At 52.3% G+C, this 25,032-nt stretch overlaps 12 non-coding genes across 12 annotated transcripts; 5 read left to right on the top strand and 7 right to left on the bottom strand.

Moving 5' to 3' along the window:
• Positions 1-3,258: 3,258 nt before the first annotated feature.
• TRNAG-GCC (transfer RNA glycine (anticodon GCC)) lies at positions 3,259-3,329 on the top strand. Its single transcript has one exon. It is a non-coding gene; the product is annotated as a tRNA-Gly (tRNA).
• A 396-nt stretch (positions 3,330-3,725) lies between these two features.
• On the bottom strand, positions 3,726-3,799 carry TRNAN-GUU (transfer RNA asparagine (anticodon GUU)). Its single transcript has one exon. It is a non-coding gene; the product is annotated as a tRNA-Asn (tRNA).
• A 1,707-nt stretch (positions 3,800-5,506) lies between these two features.
• Positions 5,507-5,577, top strand: TRNAG-GCC (transfer RNA glycine (anticodon GCC)). The gene has a single exon. It is a non-coding gene; the product is annotated as a tRNA-Gly (tRNA).
• A 529-nt stretch (positions 5,578-6,106) lies between these two features.
• On the bottom strand, positions 6,107-6,180 carry TRNAN-GUU (transfer RNA asparagine (anticodon GUU)). The gene has a single exon. It is a non-coding gene; the product is annotated as a tRNA-Asn (tRNA).
• A 2,319-nt stretch (positions 6,181-8,499) lies between these two features.
• Positions 8,500-8,573, bottom strand: TRNAN-GUU (transfer RNA asparagine (anticodon GUU)). The gene has a single exon. It is a non-coding gene; the product is annotated as a tRNA-Asn (tRNA).
• A 2,171-nt stretch (positions 8,574-10,744) lies between these two features.
• On the bottom strand, positions 10,745-10,818 carry TRNAN-GUU (transfer RNA asparagine (anticodon GUU)). The gene has a single exon. It is a non-coding gene; the product is annotated as a tRNA-Asn (tRNA).
• A 2,319-nt stretch (positions 10,819-13,137) lies between these two features.
• On the bottom strand, positions 13,138-13,211 carry TRNAN-GUU (transfer RNA asparagine (anticodon GUU)). Its single transcript has one exon. It is a non-coding gene; the product is annotated as a tRNA-Asn (tRNA).
• Positions 13,212-17,146: 3,935 nt separating this feature from the next.
• TRNAG-GCC (transfer RNA glycine (anticodon GCC)) lies at positions 17,147-17,217 on the top strand. Its single transcript has one exon. It is a non-coding gene; the product is annotated as a tRNA-Gly (tRNA).
• Positions 17,218-19,539: 2,322 nt separating this feature from the next.
• On the top strand, positions 19,540-19,610 carry TRNAG-GCC (transfer RNA glycine (anticodon GCC)). Its single transcript has one exon. It is a non-coding gene; the product is annotated as a tRNA-Gly (tRNA).
• Positions 19,611-20,006: 396 nt separating this feature from the next.
• TRNAN-GUU (transfer RNA asparagine (anticodon GUU)) lies at positions 20,007-20,080 on the bottom strand. The gene has a single exon. It is a non-coding gene; the product is annotated as a tRNA-Asn (tRNA).
• A 4,096-nt stretch (positions 20,081-24,176) lies between these two features.
• TRNAG-GCC (transfer RNA glycine (anticodon GCC)) lies at positions 24,177-24,247 on the top strand. The gene has a single exon. It is a non-coding gene; the product is annotated as a tRNA-Gly (tRNA).
• Positions 24,248-24,643: 396 nt separating this feature from the next.
• TRNAN-GUU (transfer RNA asparagine (anticodon GUU)) lies at positions 24,644-24,717 on the bottom strand. The gene has a single exon. It is a non-coding gene; the product is annotated as a tRNA-Asn (tRNA).
• Positions 24,718-25,032: the final 315 nt, after the last annotated feature.

The raw sequence follows: 25,032 nt of genomic DNA, 5'->3' as shown, positions 1-25,032 counted from the left end.
TAGATATGCCTTTGAGCAGAGTCCCGGTCCCAGAGTTGCTGCCTTCTCTGCACTCTGGCTTGTAAGACTGCAGGCAAAGGCCCTCCCTGGCCCCTCAGCCAGATAGATACATTTACCTGCAGGGCTCAGCTTTGGTGAAAGATATTGGCGAGAGAGAGGAAAGGGGACGGCCCGTGGTGCACCCCCTATTTTGCATAGAACCACAGCCTCCTGGGAGGGCAGAGACATGAGGGTTCTCAGGGAAAGCCCTCCCAGGAGTGTTGAAGGGCAGGACGTGAAACACAGCAATCCCGGAATGGCCTGGTCTAAGATGCCTGTGCAATAGGCCTGGCCCTAGGCTTCCGGGGCTCTTCCTCGGCAGAGGCCCCAGTGGTATGAGCCCGACCAGGGCTGTGCCCGACCAGGGCTGTAGGGCGCGTTGGGAGCGCGTTAGGGACGCGAAAGAGGGCGCAGGGCGCAGAACTCTGCCCGTTTCTCCCCAGGATTTTGGGGAGGACAGGGAATCTGGCCAGGTCAGTGACTAGGCTTTCCCAGAAGGAAAGTCCAGTGACAGTGGCATGTTGTGAAACACAAGATTGCTGGTGGTCTGGAGGGTGCTTTCTGTCAGCCACTTCTCCCGGGAGCAGCCAGAGAGCAGGCTGATGTCATGCTCTGTCAAGCACAACACTGGCCCCAAACCACTGTCCTTAGCAAAAGCAGAAACATTCATAGTTTCAGTCTCCTGCATCTGATTCCTGCCATCAGCATGTGAACGTTTGGCAGTCCAAGGCTTGCCATGCAAACTTTGTTCATAGGTGTCCCATGCGAATGCATGGGCCTCATCACTACTGTCTACGGCAGGGCTCTCTGCTCAGGCTATGTAAGTGAAGCATTGGTGGTTCAGTGGTAGAATTCTCGCCGGCCACGCGGGAGGCCCGGGTTCGATTCCCGGCCAATGCAAAGCGCCCTTCTTTTGGCTTTGCTTTAGAAGTCAGAGATATAGACTTGGTGGGGAAAAAAATGTCAAAGAGTGACCCCGACGTGATTTGAACACGCAAACTTCTGATCTGGAGTCAGACGCGCTACCGTTGCGCCACGAGGTCCCTGTGCATGCAGTTCTCAGCCCCGGATCAAGAAATGCTTCTGTGCCTTTTATTGGCCCTCAGTACGCCTGTGGTTAAAGTAGAAGGCTTGGTGGCCCGTTTCCAGTCCTATTGGTGGAAAAAACTAGAGGTGAAGAGATGAGAGAAGATAGAAATGTTGAGATAGAGCATGTCACGCAGGCAAAGCGAGAGCTCTAAGAGCAAAGCCAGACAGCTGTGTTTTAATTCAGGACTTGATGTCCCGTTTCCAGTCCTATTGGTGGAAATGACTAGAGGTGAAGAGATGAGAGAAGATAGAAATGTTGAGATAGAGCATGTCACGCAGGCAAAGCGAGAGCTCTAAGAGCAAAGCCAGACAGCTGTGTTTTAATTCAGGACTTGATGTAGGCAAAAGCATACGTCCCTGGGTGGGCTTGAACCACCAGCTTTTCAGTTAACAGCCGAACGTGCTAACCGATTGCGCCACAGAGACCAACCACTGCAGTGAGTGTGTTGGGACTCAATATATGTTTTTACCTTTGTGCTCCTGCCTGCAGCTCTAAGGTCCTGGCATAAGACAGGTAGGCTTAGACTCCATTGTGACATGTCTTACTTCTCTTAGAAGAAGGTTCTGAGTTGCCAGGCAGCTTATCTTCTGCCGGGCACACTCCTTTGCAGGCTTTCAGGTTGTGAATCCAGCACTGCTTAGGTGTCCATGTCAGACATGAGCAGCTCATTGAGCCCCATTGTGTGTTTTTTGTGGAGATACAACTCTCAGACTAGAGGGAGCAGGCGGGAAGTGGGTGAGACTCACACAGGGTGGGTGGGGCAGTTAAAGGATGTTATCTAATAGTGTAATCGAGGAGTAGGTTTTTTTGTGCTCTACACTTTAACCAGCGATTCTTTCTAAAAGGAAATCCCAGGGCAGTACCCGCAATGAGTGGCATCCCCACACCCGAGGTTGCATTGTGGTAGCTGTTCCCTGAGCCCATAGCCCCTGTCCCCATGTCGCCCTTTCTCCTCGTATAACTCACCCCAGGTTCGGTGGCTCTGATACTTGCTGCTTCTGCTGCGCGATCATCCCCATGATCTGGGCCTTTGTACGAAATGTCATGTAAGATGACTTTATTCAGCACGGCGTTTGTCATTTGCTTGGTTGTCCTGTCACTGTTGGATGTTTTCTTGCGCAGACTACTGTCTAATGGTGGGAAGGCCACGAGACACGTGACTTTTCTCTTTCCTTGTTAGCATAGTTTCCTGCCACTGTCTTGGTGTGCTGCCAGCCTGTGAGACACGTGTCTTGCCCATCTCAGCTCCACTGTGGCATGTTAGATATGCCTTTGAGCAGAGTCCCGGTCCCAGAGTTGCTGCCTTCTCTGCACTCTGGCTTGTAAGACTGCAGGCAAAGGCCCTCCCTGGCCCCTCAGCCAGATAGATACATTTACCTGCAGGGCTCAGCTTTGGTGAAAGATATTGGCGAGAGAGAGGAAAGGGGACGGCCCGTGGTGCACCCCCTATTTTGCATAGAACCACAGCCTCCTGGGAGGGCAGAGACATGAGGGTTCTCAGGGAAAGCCCTCCCAGGAGTGTTGAAGGGCAGGACGTGAAACACAGCAATCCCGGAATGGCCTGGTCTAAGATGCCTGTGCAATAGGCCTGGCCCTAGGCTTCCGGGGCTCTTCCTCGGCAGAGGCCCCAGTGGTATGAGCCCGACCAGGGCTGTGCCCGACCAGGGCTGTAGGGCGCATTGGGAGCGCGTTAGGGACGCGAAAGAGGGCGCAGGGCGCAGAACTCTGCCCGTTTCTCCCCAGGATTTTGGGGAGGACAGGGAATCTGGCCAGGTCAGTGACTAGGCTTTCCCAGAAGGAAAGTCCAGTGACAGTGGCATGTTGTGAAACACAAGATTGCTGGTGGTCTGGAGGGTGCTTTCTGTCAGCCACTTCTCCCGGGAGCAGCCAGAGAGCAGGCTGATGTCGTGCTCTGTCAAGCACAACACTGGCCCCAAACCACTGTCCTTAGCAAAAGCAGAAACATTCATAGTTTCAGTCTCCTGCATCTGATTCCTGCCATCAGCATGTGAACGTTTGGCAGTCCAAGGCTTGCCATGCAAACTTTGTTCATAGGTGTCCCATGCGAATGCATGGGCCTCATCACTACTGTCTACGGCAGGGCTCTCTGCTCAGCCTATGTAAGTGAAGCATTGGTGGTTCAGTGGTAGAATTCTCGCCTGCCACGCGGGAGGCCCGGGTTCGATTCCCGGCCAATGCAAAGCGCCCTTCTTTTGGCTTTGCTTTAGAAGTCAGAGATATAGACTTGGTGGGGAAAAAAATGTCAAAGAGTGACCCCGACGTGATTTGAACACGCAAACTTCTGATCTGGAGTCAGACGCGCTACCGTTGCGCCACGAGGTCCCTGTGCATGCAGTTCTCAGCCCCGGATCAAGAAATGCTTCTGTGCCTTTTATTGGCCCTCAGTACGCCTGTGGTTAAAGTAGAAGGCTTGGTGTCCCGTTTCCAGTCCTATTGGTGGAAATGACTAGAGGTGAAGAGATGAGAGAAGATAGAAATGTTGAGATAGAGCATGTCACGCAGGCAAATCGAGAGCTCTAAGAGCAAAGCCAGACAGCTGTGTTTTAATTCAGGACTTGATGTAGGCAAAAGCATACGTCCCTGGGTGGGCTTGAACCACCAACCTTTCGGTTAACAGCCGAACACGCTAACCGATTGCGCCACAGAGACCAACCACCGCAGTGAGCGTGTTGGGACTCAATATATGTTTTTACCTTTGTGCTCCTGCCTGCAGCTCTAAGGTCCTGGCATAAGACAGGTAGGCTTAGACTCCATTGTGACATGTCTTACTTCTCTTAGAAGAAGGTTCTGAGTTGCCAGGCAGCTTATCTTCTGCCGGGCACACTTTCCTTTGCAGGCTTTCAGGTTGTGAATCCAGCACTGCTTAGGTGTCCATGTCAGACATGAGCAGCTCATTGAGCCCCACTGTGTGTTTTTTGTGGAGATACAACTCTCAGACTAGAGGGAGCAGGCGGGAAGTGGGTGAGACTCACACAGCGTGGGTGGGGCAGTTAAAGGATGTTATCTAATAGTGTAATCGAGGAGTTGTTTTTTTTGTGCACTACACTTTAACCAGCGATTCTTTCTAAAAGGAAATCCCAGGGCAGTACCCGCAATGAGTGGCATCCCCACACCCGAGGTTGCATTGTGGTAGCTGTTCCCTGAGCCCATAGCCCCTGTCCCCATGTCGCCCTTTCTCCTCGTGTAACTCACCCCAGGTTCGGTGGCTCTGATACTTGCTGCTTATGCTGCGCGATCATCCCCATGATCTGGGCCTTTGTACGAAATGTCATGTAAGATGACTTTATTCAGCACGCCGTTTGTCATTTGCTTGGTTGTCCTGTCACTGTTGGATGTTTTCTTGCGCAGACTACTGTCTAATGGTGGGAAGGCCACGAGACACGTGACTTTTCTCTTTCTTTGTTAGCATAGTTTCCTGCCACTGTCTTGGTGTGCTGCCAGCCTGTGACACACGTGTCTTGCCCATCTCAGCTCCACTGTGGCATGTTAGATATGTCTTTGAGCAGAGTCCCGGTCCCAGAGCTGCTGCCTTCTCTGCACTCTGGCTTATAAGACTGCAGGCAAAGGCCCTCCCTGGCCCCTCAGCCAGATAGATACATTTACCTGCAGGGCTCAGCTTTGGTGAAAGATATTGGCGAGAGAGAGGAAAGGGGACGGCCCGTGGTGCACCCCCTATTTTGCATAGAACCACAGCCTCCTGGAATAGGCAGAGACATGAGGGTTCTCAGGGAAAGCCCTCCCAGGAGTGTTGAAGGGCAGGACGTATAACACAGCAATCCCGGAATGGCCTGGTCTAAGATGCCTGTGCAATAGGCCTGGCCCTAGGCTTCCGGGGCTCTTCCTCGGCAGAGGCCCCAGTGGTATGAGCCCGACCAGGGCTGTGCCCGACCAGGGCTGTAGGGCGCGTTGGGAGCGCGTTAGGGACGCGAAAGAGGGCGCAGGACGCAGAACTCTGACCGTTTCTCCCCAGGATTTTGGGGAGGACAGGGAATCTGGCCAGGTCAGTGACTAGGCTTTCCCAGAAGGAAAGTCCAGTGACAGTGGCATGTTGTGAAACACAAGATTGCTGGTGGTCTGGAGGGTGCTTTCTGTCAGCCACTTCTCCCGGGAGCAGCCAGAGAGCAGGCTGATGTCGTGCTCTGTCAAGCACAATACTGGCCCCAAACCACTGTCCTTAGCAAAAGCAGAAACATTCATAGTTTCAGTCTCCTGCATCTGATTCCTGCCATCAGCATGTGAACGTTTGGCAGTCCAAGGCTTGCCATGCAAACTTTGTTCATAGGTGTCCCATGCGAATGCATGGGCCTCGTCACTACTGTCTACGGCAGGGCTCTCTGCTCAGCCTATGTAAGTGAAGCATTGGTGGTTCAGTGGTAGAATTCTCGCCTGCCACGCGGGAGGCCCGGGTTCGATTCCCGGCCAATGCAAAGCGCCCTTCTTTTGGCTTTGCTTTAGAAGTCAGAGATATAGACTTGGTGGGGAAAAAAATGTCAAAGAGTGACCCCGACGTGATTTGAACACGCAAACTTCTGATCTGGAGTCAGACGCGCTACCGTTGCGCCACGAGGTCCCTGTGCATGCAGTTCTCAGCCCCGGATCAAGAAATGCTTCTGTGCCTTTTATTGGCCCTCAGTACGCCTGTGGTTAAAGTAGAAGGCTGTGTGGCCCGTTTCTGGAAATGACTAGAGGTGAAGAGATGAGAGAAGATAGAAATGTTGAGATAGAGCATGTCACGCAGGCAAAGCGAGAGCTCTAAGAGCAAAGCCAGACAGCTGTGTTTTAATTCAGGACTTGATGTCCCGTTTCCAGTCCTATTGGTGGAAATGACTAGAGGTGAAGAGATGAGAGAAGATAGAAATGTTGAGATAGAGCATGTCACGCAGGCAAAGCGAGAGCTCTAAGAGCAAAGCCAGACAGCTGTGTTTTAATTCAGGACTTGATGTAGGCAAAAGCATACGTCCCTGGGTGGGCTTGAACCACCAACCTTTCGGTTAACAGCCGAACACGCTAACCGATTGCGCCACAGAGACCAACCACCGCAGTGAGCGTGTTGGGACTCAATATATGTTTTTACCTTTGTGCTCCTGCCTGCAGCTCTAAGGTCCTGGCATAAGACAGGTAGGCTTAGACTCCATTGTGACATGTCTTACTTCTCTTAGAAGAAGGTTCTGAGTTGCCAGGCAGCTTATCTTCTGCCGGGCACACTGTCCTTTGCAGGCTTTCAGGTTGTGAGTCCAGCACTGCTTAGGTGTCCATGTCAGACATGAGCAGCTCATTGAGCCCCACTGTGTGTTTTTTGTGGAGATACAACTCTCAGACTAGAGGGAGCAGGCGGGAAGTGGGTGAGACTCACACAGCGTGGGTGGGGCAGTTAAAGGATGTTATCTAATAGTGTAATCGAGGAGTTGTTTTTTTTGTGCACTACACTTTAACCAGCGATTCTTTCTAAAAGGAAATCCCAGGGCAGTACCCGCAATGAGTGGCATCCCCACACCCGAGGTTGCATTGTGGTAGCTGTTCCCTGAGCCCATAGCCCCTGTCCCCATGTCGCCCTTTCTCCTCGTGTAACTCACCCCAGGTTCGGTGGCTCTGATACTTGCTGCTTCTGCTGCGCGATCATCCCCATGATCTGGGCCTTTGTACGAAATGTCATGTAAGATGACTTTATTCAGCACGCCGTTTGTCATTTGCTTGGTTGTCCTGTCACTGTTGGATGTTTTCTTGCGCAGACTACTGTCTAATGGTGGGAAGGCCACGAGACACGTGACTTTTCTCTTTCCTTGTTAGCATAGTTTCCTGCCACTGTCTTGGTGTGCTGCCAGCCTGTGACACACGTGTCTTGCCCATCTCAGCTCCACTGTGGCATGTTAGATATGTCTTTGAGCAGAGTCCCGGTCCCAGAGCTGCTGCCTTCTCTGCACTCTGGCTTATAAGACTGCAGGCAAAGGCCCTCCCTGGCCCCTCAGCCAGATAGATACATTTACCTGCAGGGCTCAGCTTTGGTGAAAGATATTGGCGAGAGAGAGGAAAGGGGACGGCCCGTGGTGCACCCCCTATTTTGCATAGAACCACAGCCTCCTGGAATAGGCAGAGACATGAGGGTTCTCAGGGAAAGCCCTCCCAGGAGTGTTGAAGGGCAGGACGTATAACACAGCAATCCCGGAATGGCCTGGTCTAAGATGCCTGTGCAATAGGCCTGGCCCTAGGCTTCCGGGGCTCTTCCTCGGCAGAGGCCCCATTGGTATGAGCCCGACCAGGGCTGTGCCCGACCAGGGCTGTAGGGCGCGTTGGGAGCGCGTTAGGGACGCGAAAGAGGGCGCAGGACGCAGAACTCTGACCGTTTCTCCCCAGGATTTTGGGGAGGACAGGGAATCTGGCCAGGTCAGTGACTAGGCTTTCCCAGAAGGAAAGTCCAGTGACAGTGGCATGTTGTGAAACACAAGATTGCTGGTGGTCTGGAGGGTGCTTTCTGTCAGCCACTTCTCCCGGGAGCAGCCAGAGAGCAGGCTGATGTCGTGCTCTGTCAAGCACAATACTGGCCCCAAACCACTGTCCTTAGCAAAAGCAGAAACATTCATAGTTTCAGTCTCCTGCATCTGATTCCTGCCATCAGCATGTGAACGTTTGGCAGTCCAAGGCTTGCCATGCAAACTTTGTTCATAGGTGTCCCATGCAAATGCATGGGCCTCGTCACTACTGTCTACGGCAGGGCTCTCTGCTCAGGATATGTAAGTGAAGCATTGGTGGTTCAGTGGTTGAATTCTCGCCTGCCACGCGCGAGGCCCGGGTTCGATTCCCGGCCAATGCAAAGCGCCCTTCTTTTGGCTTTGCTTTAGAAGTCAGAGATATAGACTTGGTGGGGAAAAAAATGTCAAAGAGTGACCCCGACGTGATTTGAACACACAACCTTCTGATCTGGAGTCAGACGCGCTACCGTTGCGCCACGAGGTCCCTGTGCATGCAGTTCTCAGCCCCGGATCAAGAAATGCTTCTGTGCCTGTTATTGGCCCTCAGTACGCCTGTGGTTAAAGTAGAAGGCTTGGTGTCCCGTTTCCAGTCCTATTGGTGGAAATGACTAGAGGTGAAGAGATGAGAGAAGATAGAAATGTTGAGATAGAGCATGTCACGCAGGCAAAGCGAGAGCTCTAAGAGCAAAGCCAGACAGCTGTGTTTTAATTCAGGACTTGATGTCCCGTTTCCAGTCCTATTGGTGGAAATGACTAGAGGTGAAGAGATGAGAGAAGATAGAAATGTTGAGATAGAGCATGTCACGCAGGCAAAGCGAGAGCTCTAAGAGCAAAGCCAGACAGCTGTGTTTTAATTCAGGACTTGATGTAGGCAAAAGCATACGTCCCTGGGTGGGCTTGAACCACCAACCTTTCGGTTAACAGCCGAACGCGCTAACCGATTGCGCCACAGAGACCAACCACCGCAGTGAGCGTGTTGGGACTCAATATATGTTTTTACCTTTGTGCTCCTGCCTGCAGCTCTAAGGTCCTGGCATAAGACAGGTAGGCTTAGACTCCATTGTGACATGTCTTACTTCTCTTAGAAGAAGGTTCTGAGTTGCCAGGCAGCTTATCTTCTGCCGGGCACACTCCTTTGCAGGCTTTCAGGTTGTGAATCCAGCACTGCTTAGGTGTCCATGTCAGACATGAGCAGCTCATTGAGCCCCATTGTGTGTTTTTTGTGGAGATACAACTCTCAGACTAGAGGGAGCAGGCGGGAAGTGGGTGAGACTCACACAGGGTGGGTGGGGCAGTTAAAGGATGTTATCTAATAGTGTAATCGAGGAGTAGGTTTTTTTGTGCTCTACACTTTAACCAGCGATTCTTTCTAAAAGGAAATCCCAGGGCAGTACCCGCAATGAGTGGCATCCCCACACCCGAGGTTGCATTGTGGTAGCTGTTCCCTGAGCCCATAGCCCCTGTCCCCATGTCGCCCTTTCTCCTCGTATAACTCACCCCAGGTTCGGTGGCTCTGATACTTGCTGCTTCTGCTGCGCGATCATCCCCATGATCTGGGCCTTTGTACGAAATGTCATGTAAGATGACTTTATTCAGCACGGCGTTTGTCATTTGCTTGGTTGTCCTGTCACTGTTGGATGTTTTCTTGCGCAGACTACTGTCTAATGGTGGGAAGGCCACGAGACACGTGACTTTTCTCTTTCCTTGTTAGCATAGTTTCCTGCCACTGTCTTGGTGTGCTGCCAGCCTGTGAGACACGTGTCTTGCCCATCTCAGCTCCACTGTGGCATGTTAGATATGCCTTTGAGCAGAGTCCCGGTCCCAGAGTTGCTGCCTTCTCTGCACTCTGGCTTGTAAGACTGCAGGCAAAGGCCCTCCCTGGCCCCTCAGCCAGATAGATACATTTACCTGCAGGGCTCAGCTTTGGTGAAAGATATTGGCGAGAGAGAGGAAAGGGGACGGCCCGTGGTGCACCCCCTATTTTGCATAGAACCACAGCCTCCTGGGAGGGCAGAGACATGAGGGTTCTCAGGGAAAGCCCTCCCAGGAGTGTTGAAGGGCAGGACGTGAAACACAGCAATCCCGGAATGGCCTGGTCTAAGATGCCTGTGCAATAGGCCTGGCCCTAGGCTTCCGGGGCTCTTCCTCGGCAGAGGCCCCAGTGGTATGAGCCCGACCAGGGCTGTGCCCGACCAGGGCTGTAGGGCGCATTGGGAGCGCGTTAGGGACGCGAAAGAGGGCGCAGGGCGCAGAACTCTGCCCGTTTCTCCCCAGGATTTTGGGGAGGACAGGGAATCTGGCCAGGTCAGTGACTAGGCTTTCCCAGAAGGAAAGTCCAGTGACAGTGGCATGTTGTGAAACACAAGATTGCTGGTGGTCTGGAGGGTGCTTTCTGTCAGCCACTTCTCCCGGGAGCAGCCAGAGAGCAGGCTGATGTCGTGCTCTGTCAAGCACAACACTGGCCCCAAACCACTGTCCTTAGCAAAAGCAGAAACATTCATAGTTTCAGTCTCCTGCATCTGATTCCTGCCATCAGCATGTGAACGTTTGGCAGTCCAAGGCTTGCCATGCAAACTTTGTTCATAGGTGTCCCATGCGAATGCATGGGCCTCATCACTACTGTCTACGGCAGGGCTCTCTGCTCAGCCTATGTAAGTGAAGCATTGGTGGTTCAGTGGTAGATTTCTCGCCTGCCACGCGGGAGGCCCGGGTTCGATTCCCGGCCAATGCAAAGCGCCCTTCTTTTGGCTTTGCTTTAGAAGTCAGAGATATAGACTTGGTGGGGAAAAAAATGTCAAAGAGTGACCCCGACGTGATTTGAACACGCAAACTTCTGATCTGGAGTCAGACGCGCTACCGTTGCGCCACGAGGTCCCTGTGCATGCAGTTCTCAGCCCCGGATCAAGAAATGCTTCTGTGCCTTTTATTGGCCCTCAGTACGCCTGTGGTTAAAGTAGAAGGCTTGGTGTCCCGTTTCCAGTCCTATTGGTGGAAATGACTAGAGGTGAAGAGATAAGAGAAGATAGAAATGTTGAGATAGAGCATGTCACGCAGGCAAATCGAGAGCTCTAAGAGCAAAGCCAGACAGCTGTGTTTTAATTCAGGACTTGATGTAGGCAAAAGCATACGTCCCTGGGTGGGCTTGAACCACCAACCTTTCGGTTAACAGCCGAACACGCTAACCGATTGCGCCACAGAGACCAACCACCGCAGTGAGCGTGTTGGGACTCAATATATGTTTTTACCTTTGTGCTCCTGCCTGCAGCTCTAAGGTCCTGGCATAAGACAGGTAGGCTTAGACTCCATTGTGACATGTCTTACTTCTCTTAGAAGAAGGTTCTGAGTTGCCAGGCAGCTTATCTTCTGCCGGGCACACTTTCCTTTGCAGGCTTTCAGGTTGTGAATCCAGCACTGCTTAGGTGTCCATGTCAGACATGAGCAGCTCATTGAGCCCCACTGTGTGTTTTTTGTGGAGATACAACTCTCAGACTAGAGGGAGCAGGCGGGAAGTGGGTGAGACTCACACAGCGTGGGTGGGGCAGTTAAAGGATGTTATCTAATAGTGTAATCGAGGAGTTGTTTTTTTTGTGCACTACACTTTAACCAGCGATTCTTTCTAAAAGGAAATCCCAGGGCAGTACCCGCAATGAGTGGCATCCCCACACCCGAGGTTGCATTGTGGTAGCTGTTCCCTGAGCCCATAGCCCCTGTCCCCATGTCGCCCTTTCTCCTCGTGTAACTCACCCCAGGTTCGGTGGCTCTGATACTTGCTGCTTATGCTGCGCGATCATCCCCATGATCTGGGCCTTTGTACGAAATGTCATGTAAGATGACTTTATTCAGCACGCCGTTTGTCATTTGCTTGGTTGTCCTGTCACTGTTGGATGTTTTCTTGCGCAGACTACTGTCTAATGGTGGGAAGGCCACGAGACACGTGACTTTTCTCTTTCTTTGTTAGCATAGTTTCCTGCCACTGTCTTGGTGTGCTGCCAGCCTGTGACACACGTGTCTTGCCCATCTCAGCTCCACTGTGGCATGTTAGATATGTCTTTGAGCAGAGTCCCGGTCCCAGAGCTGCTGCCTTCTCTGCACTCTGGCTTATAAGACTGCAGGCAAAGGCCCTCCCTGGCCCCTCAGCCAGATAGATACATTTACCTGCAGGGCTCAGCTTTGGTGAAAGATATTGGCGAGAGAGAGGAAAGGGGACGGCCCGTGGTGCACCCCCTATTTTGCATAGAACCACAGCCTCCTGGAATAGGCAGAGACATGAGGGTTCTCAGGGAAAGCCCTCCCAGGAGTGTTGAAGGGCAGGACGTATAACACAGCAATCCCGGAATGGCCTGGTCTAAGATGCCTGTGCAATAGGCCTGGCCCTAGGCTTCCGGGGCTCTTCCTCGGCAGAGGCCCCAGTGGTATGAGCCCGACCAGGGCTGTGCCCGACCAGGGCTGTAGGGCGCGTTGGGAGCGCGTTAGGGACGCGAAAGAGGGCGCAGGACGCAGAACTCTGACCGTTTCTCCCCAGGATTTTGGGGAGGACAGGGAATCTGGCCAGGTCAGTGACTAGGCTTTCCCAGAAGGAAAGTCCAGTGACAGTGGCATGTTGTGAAACACAAGATTGCTGGTGGTCTGGAGGGTGCTTTCTGTCAGCCACTTCTCCCGGGAGCAGCCAGAGAGCAGGCTGATGTCGTGCTCTGTCAAGCACAATACTGGCCCCAAACCACTGTCCTTAGCAAAAGCAGAAACATTCATAGTTTCAGTCTCCTGCATCTGATTCCTGCCATCAGCATGTGAACGTTTGGCAGTCCAAGGCTTGCCATGCAAACTTTGTTCATAGGTGTCCCATGCGAATGCATGGGCCTCGTCACTACTGTCTACGGCAGGGCTCTCTGCTCAGGATATGTAAGTGAAGCATTGGTGGTTCAGTGGTAGAATTCTCGCCTGCCACGCGCGAGGCCCGGGTTCGATTCCCGGCCAATGCAAAGCGCCCTTCTTTTGGCTTTGCTTTAGAAGTCAGAGATATAGACTTGGTGGGGAAAAAAATGTCAAAGAGTGACCCCGACGTGATTTGAACACACAACCTTCTGATCTGGAGTCAGACGCGCTACCGTTGCGCCACGAGGTCCCTGTGCATGCAGTTCTCAGCCCCGGATCAAGAAATGCTTCTGTGCCTGTTATTGGCCCTCAGTACGCCTGTGGTTAAAGTAGAAGGCTTGGTGTCCCGTTTCCAGTCCTATTGGTGGAAATGACTAGAGGTGAAGAGATGAGAGAAGATAGAAATGTTGAGATAGAGCATGTCACGCAGGCAAAGCGAGAGCTCTAAGAGCAAAGCCAGACAACTGTGTTTTAATTCAGGACTTGATGTCCCGTTTCCAGTCCTATTGGTGGAAATGACTAGAGGTGAAGAGATGAGAGAAGATAGAAATGTTGAGATAGAGCATGTCACGCAGGCAAAGCGAGAGCTCTAAGAGCAAAGCCAGACAGCTGTGTTTTAATTCAGGACTTGATGTAGGCAAAAGCATACGTCCCTGGGTGGGCTTGAACCACCAACCTTTCGGTTAACAGCCGAACGCGCTAACCGATTGCGCCACAGAGACCAACCACCGCAGTGAGCGTGTTGGGACTCAATATATGTTTTTACCTTTGTGCTCCTGCCTGCAGCTCTAAGGTCCTGGCATAAGACAGGTAGGCTTAGACTCCATTGTGACATGTCTTACTTCTCTTAGAAGAAGGTTCTGAGTTGCCAGGCAGCTTATCTTCTGCCGGGCACACTTTCCTTTGCAGGCTTTCAGGTTGTGAATCCAGCACTGCTTAGGTGTCCATGCCAGACATGAGCAGCTCATTGAGCCCCACTGTGTGTTTTTTGTGGAGATACAACTCTCAGACTAGAGGGAGCAGGCGGGAAGTGGGTGAGACTCACACAGGGTGGGTGGGGCAGTTAAAGGATGTTATCTAATAGTGTAATCGAGGAGTTGGGTTTTTTGTGCACTACACTTTAACCAGCGATTCTTTCTAAAAGGAAATCCCAGGGCAGTACCCGCAATGAGTGGCATCCCCACACCCGAGGTTGCATTGTGGTAGCTGTTCCCTAAGCCCATAGCCCCTGTCCCCATGTCGCCCTTTCTCCTCGTGTAACTCACCCCAGGTTCGGTGGCTCTGATACTTGCTGCTTCTGCTGCGCGATCATCCCCATGATCTGGGCCTTTGTACGAAATGTCATGTAAGATGACTTTATTCAGCACGGCGTTTGTCATTTGCTTGGTTGTCCTGTCACTGTTGGATGTTTTCTTGCGCAGACTACTGTGTAATGGTGGGAAGGCCACGAGATACGTGACTTTTCTCTTTCCTTGTTAGCATAGTTTCCTGCCACTGTCTTGGTGTGCTGCCAGCCTGTGAGACACGTGTCTTGCCCATCTCAGCTCCACTGTGGCATGTTAGATATGCCTTTGAGCAGAGTCCCGGTCCCAGAGTTGCTGCCTTCTCTGCACTCTGGCTTGTAAGACTGCAGGCAAAGGCCCTCCCTGGCCCCTCAGCCAGATAGATACATTTACCTGCAGGGCTCAGCTTTGGTGAAAGATATTGGCGAGAGAGAGGAAAGGGGACGGCCCGTGGTGCACCCCCTATTTTGCATAGAACCACAGCCTCCTGGGAGGGCAGAGACATGAGGGTTCTCAGGGAAAGCCCTCCCAGGAGTGTTGAAGGGCAGGACGTGAAACACAGCAATCCCGGAATGGCCTGGTCTAAGATGCCTGTGCAATAGGCCTGGCCCTAGGCTTCCGGGGCTCTTCCTCGGCAGAGGCCCCAGTGGTATGAGCCCGACCAGGGCTGTAGGGCGCGTTGGGAGCGCGTTAGGGACGCGAAAGAGGGCGCAGGGCGCAGAACTCTGCCCGTTTCTCCCCAGGATTTTGGGGAGGACAGGGAATCAGGCCAGGTCAGTGACTAGGCTTTCCCAGAAGGAAAGTCCAGTGACAGTGGCATGTTGTGAAACACAAGATTGCTGGTGGTCTGGAGGGTGCTTTCTGTCAGCCACTTCTCCCGGGAGCAGCCAGAGAGCAGGCTGATGTCGTGCTCTGTCAAGCACAACACTGGCCCCAAACCACTGTCCTTAGCAAAAGCAGAAACATTCATAGTTTCAGTCTCCTGCATCTGATTCCTGCCATCAGCATGTGAACGTTTGGCAGTCCAAGGCTTGCCATGCAAACTTTGTTCATAGGTGTCCCATGCGAATGCATGGGCCTCGTCACTACTGTCTACGGCAGGGCTCTCTGCTCAGCCTATGTAAGTGAAGCATTGGTGGTTCAGTGGTATAATTCTCGCCTGCCACGCGGGATGCCCGGGTTCGATTCCTGGCCAATGCAAAGCGCCCTTCTTTTGGCTTTGCTTTAGAAGTCAGAGATATAGACTTGGTGGGGAAAAAAATGTCAAAGTGTGACCCCGACGTGATTTGAACACACAACCTTCTGATCTGAAGTCAGACGCGCTACCATTGCGCCACGAGGTCCCTGTGCATGCAGTTCTCAGCCCCGGATCAAGAAATGCTTCTGTGCCTTTTATTGGCCCTCAGTACGCCTGTGGTTAAAGTAGAAGGCTTGGTGTCCCGTTTCCAGTCCTATTGGTGGAAATGACTAGAGGTGAAGAGATGAGAGAAGATAGAAATGTTGAGATAGAGCATGTCACGCAGGCAAAGCGAGAGCTCTAAGAGCAAAGCCAGACAGCTGTGTTTTAATTCAGGACTTGATGTATGCAAAAGCATACGTCCCTGGGTGGGCTTAAACAACCAACCTTTCGGTTAACAGCCGAACGCGCTAACCGATTGCGCCACAGAGACCAACCACCGCAGTGAGCGTGTTGGGACTCAATATATGTTTTTACCTTTGTGCTCCTGCCTACAGCTCTAAGGTCCTGGCATAAGACAGGTAGGCTTAGACTCCATTGTGACATGTCTTACTTCTCTTAGAAGAAGGTTCTGAGTTGCCAGGCAGCTTATCTTCTGCCGGGCACACTTTCCTTTGCAGGCTTTCAGGTTGTGAATCCAGCACTGCTTAGGTGTCCATGTCAGACATGAGCAGCTCATTGAGCCCCACTGTGTGTTTTTTGTGGAGATACAACTCTCAGACTAGAGGGAGCAGGCGGGAAGTGGGTGAGACTCACACAGGGTGGGTGGGGCAGTTAAAGGATGTTATCTAATAGTGTAATCGAGGAGTTGGGTTTTTTGTGCTCTACACTTTAACCAGCGATTCTTTCTAAAAGGAAATCCCAGGGCAGTACCCGCAATGAGTGGCATCCCCACACCCGAGGTTGCATTGTGGTAGCTGTTCCCTGAGCCCATAGCCCCTGTCCCCATGTCGCCCTTTCTCCTCGTGTAACTCACCCCAGGTTCGGTGGCTCTGATACTTGCTGCTTCTGCTGCGCGATCATCCCCATGATCTGGGCCTTTGTACGAAATGTCATGTAAGATGACTTTATTCAGCACGGCGTTTGTCATTTGCTTGGTTGTCCTGTCACTGTTGGATGTTTTGTTGCGCAGACTACTGTCTAATGGTGGGAAGGCCACGAGACACATGACTTTTCTCTTTCCTTGTTAGCATAGTTTCCTGCCACTGTCTTGGTGCTGCCAGCCTGTGAGACACGTGTCTTGCCCATCTCAGCTCCACTGTGGCATGTTAGATATGTCTTTGAGCAGAGTCCCGGTCCAAGAGTTGCTGCCTTCTCTGCACTCTGGCTTGTAAGACTGCAGGCAAAGGCCCTCCCTGGCCCCTCAGCCAGATAGATACATTTACCTGCAGGGCTCAGCTTTGGTGAAAGATATTGGCGAGAGAGAGGAAAGGGGACGGCCCGTGGTGCACCCCCTATTTTGCATAGAACCATAGCCTCCTGGGAGGGCAGAGACATGAGGGTTCTCAGGGAAAGCCCTCCCAGGAGTGTTGAAGGGCAGGACGTGAAACACAGCAATCCCGGAATGGCCTAGTCTAAGATGCCTGTGCAATAGGCCTGGCCCTAGGCTTCCGGGGCTCTTCCTCGGCAGAGGCCCCAGTGGTATGAGCCCGACCAGGGCTGTGCCCGACCAGGGCTGTAGGGTGCGTTGGGAGCGCGTTAGGGACGCGAAAGAGGGCGCAGGGCGCAGAACTCTGCCCGTTTCTCCCCAGGATTTTGGGGAGGACAGGGAATCTGGCCAGGTCAGTGACTAGGCTTTCCCAGAAGGAAAGTCCAGTGACAGTGGCATGTTGTGAAACACAAGATTGCTGGTGGTCTGGAGGGTGCTTTCTGTCAGCCACTTCTCCCGGGAGCAGCCAGAGAGCAGGCTGATGTCGTGCTCTGTCAAGCACAACCCTGACCCCAAACCACTGTCCTTAGCAAAAGCAGAAACATTCATAGTTTCAGTCTCCTGCATCTGATTCCTGCCATCAGCATGTGAACGTTTGGCAGTCCAAGGCTTGCCATGCAAACTTTGTTCATAGGTGTCCCATGCGAATGCATGGGCCTCATCACTACTGTCTACGGCAGGGCTCTCTGCTCAGCCTATGTAAGTGAAGCATTGGTGGTTCAGTGGTAGAATTCTCGCCTGCCACGCGGGAGGCCCGGGTTCGATTCCCGGCCAATGCAAAGCGCCCTTCTCTTGGCTTTGCTTTAGAAGTCAGAGATATAGACTTGGTGGGGAAAAAAATGTCAAAGAGTGACCCCGACGTGATTTGAACACGCAACCTTCTGATCTGGAGTCAGCCGCGCTACCGTTGAGCCACGAGGTCCCTGTGCATGCAGTTCTCAGCCCCGGATCAAGAAATGCTTCTGTGCCTTTTATTGGCCCTCAGTACGCCTGTGGTTAAAGTAGAAGGCTGTGTGGCCCGTTTCCAGTCCTATTGGTGGAAATGACTAGAGGTGAAGAGATGAGAGAAGATAGAAATGTTGAGATAGAGCATGTCACGCAGGCAAAGCGAGAGCTCTAAGAGCAAAGCCAGACAGCTGTGTTTTAATTCAGGACTTGATGTCCCGTTTCCAGTCCTATTGGTGGAAATGACTAGAGGTGAAGAGATGAGAGAAGATAGAAATGTTGAGATAGAGCATGTCACGCAGGCAAAGCGAGAGCTCTAAGAGCAAAGCCAGACAGCTGTGTTTTAATTCAGGACTTGATGTAGGCAAAAGCATACGTCCCTGGGTGGGCTTGAACCACCAACCTTTCGGTTAACAGCCGAACGCTCTAACCGATTGCGCCACAGAGAACATACCACCGCAGTGAGCGTGTTGGGACTCAATATATGTTTTTATCTTTGAGCTCCTGCCTGCAGCTCTAAGGTCCTGGCATAAGACAGGTAGGCTTAGACTCCATTGTGACATGTCTTACTTCTCTTAGAAGAAGGTTCTGAGTTGCCAGGCAGCTTATCTTCTGCCGGGTACACTTTCCTTTGCAGGCTTTCAGGTTGTGAATCCAGCACTGCTTAGGTGTCCATGTCAGACATGAGCAGCTCATTGAGCCCCATTGTGTATTTTTTGTGGAGATACAACTCTCAGACTAGAGGGAGCAGGCGGGAAGTGGGTGAGACTCACACAGGGTGGGTGGGGCAGTTAAAGGATGTTATCTAATAGTGTAATCGAGGAGTAGGGTTTTTTGTGCTCTACACTTTAACCAGCGATTCTTTCTAAAAGGAAATCCCAGGGCAGTACCCGCAATGAGTGGCATCCCCACACCCGAGGTTGCATTGTGGTAGCTGTTCCCTGAGCCCATAGCCCCTGTCCCCATGTCGCCCTTTCTCCTCGTGTAACTCACCCCAGGTTCGGTGGCTCTGATACTTGCTGCTTCTGCTGCGCGATCATCCCCATGATCTGGGCCTTTGTACGAAATGTCATGTAAGATGACTTTATTCAGCACGGCGTTTGTCATTTGCTTGGTTGTCCTGTCACTGTTGGATGTTTTCTTGTGCAGACTACTGTCTAATGGTGGGAAGGCCACGAGACACGTGACTTTTCTCTTTCCTTGTTAGCATAGTTTCCTGCCACTGTCTTGGTGTGCTGCCAGCCTGTGAGACACGTGTCTTGCCCATCTCAGCTCCACTGTGGCATGTTAGATATGTCTTTGAGCAGAGTCCCGGTCCCAGAGTTGCTGCCTTCTCTGCACTCTGGCTTGTAAGACTGCAGGCAAAGGCCCTCCCTGGCCCCTCAGCCAGATAGATACATTTACCTGCAGGGCTCAGCTTTGGTGAAAGATATTGGCGAGAGAGAGGAAAGGGGACGGCCCGTGGTGCACCCCCTATTTTGCATAGAACCACAGCCTCCTGGGAGGGCAGAGACATGAGGGTTCTCAGGGAAAGCCCTCCCAGGAGTGTTGAAGGGCAGGACGTGAAACACAGCAATCCCGGAATGGCCTGGTCTAAGATGCCTGTGCAATAGGCCTGGCCCTAGGCTTCCGGGGCTCTTCCTCGGCAGAGGCCCCAGTGGTATGAGCCCGACCAGGGCTGTGCCCGACCAGGGCTGTAGGGCGCATTGGGAGCGCGTTAGGGACGCGAAAGAGGGCGCAGGGCGCAGAACTCTGCCCGTTTCTCCCCAGGATTTTGGGGAGGACAGGGAATCTGGCCAGGTCAGTGACTAGGCTTTCCCAGAAGGAAAGTCCAGTGACAGTGGCATGTTGTGAAACACAAGATTGCTGGTGGTCTGGAGGGTGCTTTCTGTCAGCCACTTCTCCCGGGAGCAGCCAGAGAGCAGGCTGATGTCGTGCTCTGTCAAGCACAACACTGGCCCCAAACCACTGTCCTTAGCAAAAGCAGAAACATTCATAGTTTCAGTCTCCTGCATCTGATTCCTGCCATCAGCATGTGAACGTTTGGCAGTCCAAGGCTTGCCATGCAAACTTTGTTCATAGGTGTCCCATGCGAATGCATGGGCCTCATCACTACTGTCTACGGCAGGGCTCTCTGCTCAGCCTATGTAAGTGAAGCATTGGTGGTTCAGTGGTAGAATTCTCGCCTGCCACGCGGGAGGCCCGGGTTCGATTCCCGGCCAATGCAAAGCGCCCTTCTTTTGGCTTTGCTTTAGAAGTCAGAGATATAGACTTGGTGGGGAAAAAAATGTCAAAGAGTGACCCCGACGTGATTTGAACACGCAAACTTCAGATCTGGAGTCAGACGCGCTACCGTTGCGCCACGAGGTCCCTGTGCATGCAGTTCTCAGCCCCGGATCAAGAAATGCTTCTGTGCCTTTTATTGGCCCTCAGTACGCCTGTGGTTAAAGTAGAAGGCTTGGTGTCCCGTTTCCAGTCCTATTGGTGGAAATGACTAGAGGTGAAGAGATGAGAGAAGATAGAAATGTTGAGATAGAGCATGTCACGCAGGCAAAGCGAGAGCTCTAAGAGCAAAGCCAGACAGCTGTGTTTTAATTCAGGACTTGATGTAGGCAAAAGCATACGTCCCTGGGTGGGCTTGAACCACCAACCTTTCGGTTAACAGCCGAACACGCTAACCGATTGCGCCACAGAGACCAACCACCGCAGTGAGCGTGTTGGGACTCAATATATGTTTTTACCTTTGTGCTCCTGCCTGCAGCTCTAAGGTCCTGGCATAAGACAGGTAGGCTTAGACTCCATTGTGACATGTCTTACTTCTCTTAGAAGAAGGTTCTGAGTTGCCAGGCAGCTTATCTTCTGCCGGGCACACTTTCCTTTGCAGGCTTTCAGGTTGTGAATCCAGCACTGCTTAGGTGTCCATGTCAGACATGAGCAGCTCATTGAGCCCCATTGTGTGTTTTTTGTGGAGATACAACTCTCAGACTAGAGGGAGCAGGCGGGAAGTGGGTGAGACTCACACAGGGGTGGTGGGGCAGTTAAAGGATGTTATCTAATAGTGTAATCGAGGAGTAGGGTTTTTTGTGCTCTACACTTTAACCAGCGATTCTTTCTAAAAGGAAATCCCAGGGCAGTACCCGCATTGAGTGGCATCCCCACACCCGAGGTTGCATTGTGGTAGCTGTTCCCTGAGCCCATAGCCCCTGTCCCCATGTCGCCCTTTCTCCTCGTGTAACTCACCCCAGGTTCGGTGGCTCTGATACTTGCTGCTTCTGCTGCGCGATCATCCCCATGATCTGGGCCTTTGTACGAAATGTCATGTAAGATGACTTTATTCAGCACGGCGTTTGTCATTTGCTTGGTTGTCCTGTCACTGTTGGATGTTTTCTTGTGCAGACTACTGTCTAATGGTGGGAAGGCCACGAGACACGTGACTTTTCTCTTTCCTTGTTAGCATAGTTTCCTGCCACTGTCTTGGTGTGCTGCCAGCCTGTGGGACACGTGTCTTGCCCATCTCAGCTCCACTGTGGCATGTTAGATATGTCTTTGAGCAGAGTCCCGGTCCCAGAGTTGCTGCCTTCTCTGCACTCTGGCTTGTAAGACTGCAGGCAAAGGCCCTCCCTGGCCCCTCAGCCAGATAGATACATTTACCTGCAGGGCTCAGCTTTGGTGAAAGATATTGGCGAGAGAGAGGAAAGGGGACGGCCCGTGGTGCACCCCCTATTTTGCATAGAACCACAGCCTCCTGGGAGGGCAGAGACATGAGGGTTCTCAGGGAAAGCCCTCCCAGGAGTGTTGAAGGGCAGGACGTGAAACACAGCAATCCCGGAATGGCCTGGTCTAAGATGCCTGTGCAATAGGCCTGGCCCTAGGCTTCCGGGGCTCTTCCTCGGCAGAGGCCCCAGTGGTATGAGCCCGACCAGGGCTGTGCCCGACCAGGGCTGTAGGGCGCGTTGGGAGCGCGTTAGGGACGCGAAAGAGGGCGCAGGGCGCCAAACTCTGCCCGTTTCTCCCCAGGATGTTGGGGAGGACAGGGAATCTGGCCAGGTCAGTGACTACGCTTTCCCAGAAGGAAAGTCCAGTGACAGTGGCATGTTGTGAAACACAAGATTGCTGGTGGTCTGGAGGGTGCTTTCTGTCAGCCACTTCTCCCGGGAGCAGCCAGAGAGCAGGCTGATGTCGTGCTCTGTCAAGCACAACACTGGCCCCAAACCACTGTCCTTAGCAAAAGCAGAAACATTCATAGTTTCAGTCTCCTGCATCTGATTCCTGCCATCAGCATGTGAACGTTTGGCAGTCCAAGGCTTGCCATGCAAACTTTGTTCATAGGTGTCCCATGCGAATGCATGGGCCTCATCACTACTGTCTACGGCAGGGCTCTCTGCTCAGGCTATGTAAGTGAAGCATTGGTGGTTCAGTGGTAGAATTCTCGCCGGCCACGCGGGAGGCCCGGGTTCGATTCCCGGCCAATGCAAAGCGCCCTTCTTTTGGCTTTGCTTTAGAAGTCAGAGATATAGACTTGGTGGGGAAAAAAATGTCAAAGAGTGACCCCGACGTGATTTGAACACGCAAACTTCTGATCTGGAGTCAGACGCGCTACCGTTGCGCCACGAGGTCCCTGTGCATGCAGTTCTCAGCCCCGGATCAAGAAATGCTTCTGTGCCTTTTATTGGCCCTCAGTACGCCTGTGGTTAAAGTAGAAGGCTTGGTGGCCCGTTTCCAGTCCTATTGGTGGAAAAAACTAGAGGTGAAGAGATGAGAGAAGATAGAAATGTTGAGATAGAGCATGTCACGCAGGCAAAGCGAGAGCTCTAAGAGCAAAGCCAGACAGCTGTGTTTTAATTCAGGACTTGATGTCCCGTTTCCAGTCCTATTGGTGGAAATGACTAGAGGTGAAGAGATGAGAGAAGATAGAAATGTTGAGATAGAGCATGTCACGCAGGCAAAGCGAGAGCTCTAAGAGCAAAGCCAGACAGCTGTGTTTTAATTCAGGACTTGATGTAGGCAAAAGCATACGTCCCTGGGTGGGCTTGAACCACCAGCTTTTCAGTTAACAGCCGAACGTGCTAACCGATTGCGCCACAGAGACCAACCACCGCAGTGAGTGTGTTGGGACTCAATATATGTTTTTACCTTTGTGCTCCTGCCTGCAGCTCTAAGGTCCTGGCATAAGACAGGTAGGCTTAGACTCCATTGTGACATGTCTTACTTCTCTTAGAAGAAGGTTCTGAGTTGCCAGGCAGCTTATCTTCTGCCGGGCACACTCCTTTGCAGGCTTTCAGGTTGTGAATCCAGCACTGCTTAGGTGTCCATGTCAGACATGAGCAGCTCATTGAGCCCCATTGTGTGTTTTTTGTGGAGATACAACTCTCAGACTAGAGGGAGCAGGCGGGAAGTGGGTGAGACTCACACAGGGTGGGTGGGGCAGTTAAAGGATGTTATCTAATAGTGTAATCGAGGAGTAGGTTTTTTTGTGCTCTACACTTTAACCAGCGATTCTTTCTAAAAGGAAATCCCAGGGCAGTACCCGCAATGAGTGGCATCCCCACACCCGAGGTTGCATTGTGGTAGCTGTTCCCTGAGCCCATAGCCCCTGTCCCCATGTCGCCCTTTCTCCTCGTATAACTCACCCCAGGTTCGGTGGCTCTGATACTTGCTGCTTCTGCTGCGCGATCATCCCCATGATCTGGGCCTTTGTACGAAATGTCATGTAAGATGACTTTATTCAGCACGGCGTTTGTCATTTGCTTGGTTGTCCTGTCACTGTTGGATGTTTTCTTGCGCAGACTACTGTCTAATGGTGGGAAGGCCACGAGACACATGACTTTTCTCTTTCCTTGTTAGCATAGTTTCCTGCCACTGTCTTGGTGTGCTGCCAGCCTGTGAGACACGTGTCTTGCCCATCTCAGCTCCACTGTGGCATGTTAGATATGCCTTTGAGCAGAGTCCCGGTCCCAGAGTTGCTGCCTTCTCTGCACTCTGGCTTGTAAGACTGCAGGCAAAGGCCCTCCCTGGCCCCTCAGCCAGATAGATACATTTACCTGCAGGGCTCAGCTTTGGTGAAAGATATTGGCGAGAGAGAGGAAAGGGGACGGCCCGTGGTGCACCCCCTATTTTGCATAGAACCACAGCCTCCTGGGAGGGCAGAGACATGAGGGTTCTCAGGGAAAGCCCTCCCAGGAGTGTTGAAGGGCAGGACGTGAAACACAGCAATCCCGGAATGGCCTGGTCTAAGATGCCTGTGCAATAGGCCTGGCCCTAGGCTTCCGGGGCTCTTCCTCGGCAGAGGCCCCAGTGGTATGAGCCCGACCAGGGCTGTGCCCGACCAGGGCTGTAGGGCGCATTGGGAGCGCGTTAGGGACGCGAAAGAGGGCGCAGGGCGCAGAACTCTGCCCGTTTCTCCCCAGGATTTTGGGGAGGACAGGGAATCTGGCCAGGTCAGTGACTAGGCTTTCCCAGAAGGAAAGTCCAGTGACAGTGGCATGTTGTGAAACACAAGATTGCTGGTGGTCTGGAGGGTGCTTTCTGTCAGCCACTTCTCCCGGGAGCAGCCAGAGAGCAGGCTGATGTCGTGCTCTGTCAAGCACAACACTGGCCCCAAACCACTGTCCTTAGCAAAAGCAGAAACATTCATAGTTTCAGTCTCCTGCATCTGATTCCTGCCATCAGCATGTGAACGTTTGGCAGTCCAAGGCTTGCCATGCAAACTTTGTTCATAGGTGTCCCATGCGAATGCATGGGCCTCATCACTACTGTCTACGGCAGGGCTCTCTGCTCAGCCTATGTAAGTGAAGCATTGGTGGTTCAGTGGTAGAATTCTCGCCTGCCACGCGGGAGGCCCGGGTTCGATTCCCGGCCAATGCAAAGCGCCCTTCTTTTGGCTTTGCTTTAGAAGTCAGAGATATAGACTTGGTGGGGAAAAAAATGTCAAAGAGTGACCCCGATGTGATTTGAACACGCAAACTTCTGATCTGGAGTCAGACGCGCTACCGTTGCGCCACGAGGTCCCTGTGCATGCAGTTCTCAGCCCCGGATCAAGAAATGCTTCTGTGCCTTTTATTGGCCCTCAGTACGCCTGTGGTTAAAGTAGAAGGCTTGGTGTCCCGTTTCCAGTCCTATTGGTGGAAATGACTAGAGGTGAAGAGATGAGAGAAGATAGAAATGTTGAGATAGAGCATGTCACGCAGGCAAAGCGAGAGCTCTAAGAGCAAAGCCAGACAGCTGTGTTTTAATTCAGGACTTGATGTAGGCAAAAGCATACGTCCCTGGGTGGGCTTGAACCACCAACCTTTCGGTTAACAGCCGAACACGCTAACCGATTGCGCCACAGAGACCAACCACCGCAGTGAGCGTGTTGGGACTCAATATATGTTTTTACCTTTGTGCTCCTGCCTGCAGCTCTAAGGTCCTGGCATAAGACAGGTAGGCTTAGACTCCATTGTGACATGTCTTACTTCTCTTAGAAGAAGGTTCTGAGTTGCCAGGCAGCTTATCTTCTGCCGGGCACACTGTCCTTTGCAGGCTTTCAGGTTGTGAGTCCAGCACTGCTTAGGTGTCCATGTCAGACATGAGCAGCTCATTGAGCCCCACTGTGTGTTTTTTGTGGAGATACAACTCTCAGACTAGAGGGAGCAGGCGGGAAGTGGGTG

This window comes from Pleurodeles waltl, unplaced genomic scaffold, assembly GCF_031143425.1.
Source record: "Pleurodeles waltl isolate 20211129_DDA unplaced genomic scaffold, aPleWal1.hap1.20221129 scaffold_214, whole genome shotgun sequence".
Classification (NCBI taxonomy): domain Eukaryota; kingdom Metazoa; phylum Chordata; class Amphibia; order Caudata; family Salamandridae; genus Pleurodeles; species Pleurodeles waltl.
Note: the sequence above shows the minus strand (reverse complement) of the source record. Positions and strands in the feature narration are given on the sequence as shown.